This window comes from Triticum dicoccoides, chromosome 2A (genome assembly GCF_002162155.2).
Source record: "Triticum dicoccoides isolate Atlit2015 ecotype Zavitan chromosome 2A, WEW_v2.0, whole genome shotgun sequence".
In the NCBI taxonomy this organism is placed as follows: Eukaryota; Viridiplantae; Streptophyta; class Magnoliopsida; order Poales; family Poaceae; genus Triticum; species Triticum dicoccoides.
The window spans coordinates 73,765,504-73,768,100 of record NC_041382.1 but is presented as its reverse complement, the minus strand read 5'-3'; positions in this window follow the sequence as shown (position 1 = coordinate 73,768,100).

The following is a 2,597-nucleotide window of genomic DNA, read 5'->3' as shown; positions in this document are numbered from 1 at the left end:
AGTGTTTGATTGTGCATAGAAAAAATGCAGAATTCTTTCAAAGAGGATTGAGTGGATGGGATGTTTCCTATGAAATCTAGTGCAAATGAATCATATGGAAAAATTCCTAGGGTTAAGAATCCTACGAATCAAACAACCAAGATAGGAAAAATTCCTAAGGATTAGAATCCTCCAAAATTCCTTCGAGAATCCTTTGAATCAAAGAAGCCCTTAATCTATTTTATGATGCATGGAATTGTGCGTTGTAAAGCATAAAGTACAAACAAAGAATGGCAATTCAACTAGAAAAAAAGTTTGGGCAGTGACGATATGGAAGATTCTAGAACAAAGGAGAACCACTATTATTTTGAGATTTGTGCATTATGCTTAAGTTCAACCATGGAGTGTGCTAGATTGTACATGTGGCAAAATCTGGTGGGGGGCTAGAAGATGGTGCGAGGGGCCGAGTGGAGGGAGACTATGAAGGAGTGCACAACTGCGAGATCGATATTTAGAGAGAGGGGGCGAGAACGTGCGCTGTTGCGCGCAGTGGCGGAGCCATGAAAAATTTCCCATGAGATAGGGGGCCAAGCATTGCTAATTCTTTACGAGGAGGGCCAATTCATCAACTTAAACCATTTTTACCAACAATTGTCTAATGATCACATTCATATTAGCCTCGATATTAGTGATGTTAGGGGGGGCAGGGCCCTTGCTGCCCCTATCTTGGCCATTATGCGCGCGTCTAAGAGATGAAGTGGAAGGCATGGATGATGAGAGGGGGCGTTGGATATATAATTAATGTGGGTGTATTAGCTATATATGTAATCCTATATAGAGAGGTATAGATTGATCGATGTGGACGTGGGAAAGAGGGTGAGACCTCACTAGATATATAGATTGATCGGTTTATGTGGAAAAATATGAAAGACCTAGCTATACTCACACACATAGAGGAACATCGATCGTTGCACATGCACATTAGAGATAAAGAATGCCCGATATGATGGAGAGGGGGATGTGTGTGTGTGTGCCTTCATCGGAGACCGACCTGAAGAAAAAGATTGCATGTGTGCGATGGATAATGCCGACTGGTAGTGTGTGTGCATGCATGCACGAGAGAAAGTTAGTGGTACAATTATAAAGAGAAGACCAATGTGTGGGTGTAAAAGACTAGGTGAGGTCATAATCAATGTAAAGTTGAATTCAAATATTTGAATAAGAGATCATGATGTTTGAAACCCATGCATGCATGAATATAATGGAGATCTGCGCGGTGTGGTTTGGAAACGAGCATGTTGCAATTTATACACATTGAACAAGGTCAGATTGGTTTGAATTTGAGATACCGATGGCAGACATTGTTTGGCCACATTGCATCCGTGCATGGACAAACTATTCTAATTGGAGATGATGGGTGGCTTTCGCATCACATATCTATATCTACACCCCTATATATATATTATATTTTATATTTTTTATATAGTGTGCGGATAAATTTAACTTTGAAAGATGGTCATTGGATGAGGCCAATCCGATGGTGCGGACCTGGCAAATTTGAGCACTACTGGCCGTTGAATATCATCTAGATTCCACCAGATTTTGCCACATGTGCAATCTAGAAGACTCTATGGTTGAACTTAAGCATAATGCACAAACCTCAAAACACAAGCACTTCATCTTTGTTCTAGAATCTTCCGTATCATAATTGACCAAATGTTTTTCTACATGATTTGTTTTTTACTTTATGCCTTACAATGCACAATTCCATGAATCTTAAAATAGATTAGCTTTCTTATAAAAACTAGATGATTTTGAATGAAATGAACTATAAGAATTAAACGAACATCTACATCATTCATATATGACTCAAAGCTTACATGCTATAATATGGTATTTATTCATAATTTGGTTGCCAAATCTCATGCGTGCAATGCACGCGTACCTTACTAGTCTAAATGGTGTCTGTGTGTGTGTGTTGTGCGTGTTAAACACATTGTACGTAGTATATCATACTAGTCTAAATTGTCTTTTTTTTGGTACACGTTAAGCTTGTTCTCCCAAAATTTCAAGCCGCGCCTTGTTATGCCGAAATTTCAAGAAAGTGTTTGTCTATCGTGTTGTGGAACTCCCACCTCTTCAACCCGCGCCTTGTCACTACAAAAAAAGACACATCCGTGACATTTTGGGCCGAACGAATTTTTTTCCTGTCATACATATGACACTTCTATGACGATAATTGTGACAAAACCCGATATCATCATAGATGTGGTGGGCTCCTACTTCTATGACAAAAAATCATGACAGAAAATGGGCTTTTCGACCTGGGCGAGCCGGAGATGCAGCTGCATGACATTCTTTGGGCCGTCCATGATGGAAAAAACTGTGGTAGAAGCGAGGGCGAGGAAAATTTCGGCGAGTTCCCGGTTACGATGGGAGGTCGAGGGCTGAGCGATGCACGTTTCTCTCGTACACGTATGTGCGTGTGTGCGAGGCATTGGCTCTAACTGAACCCGAGCGAGGCATTGGGCTCTAACTGAATCCGAGCGATTGCACTGCAGGCTACGCGTTACTGAACCCGAGCGATCGACCAATGGCTGTTAAATGAACCCGATCGA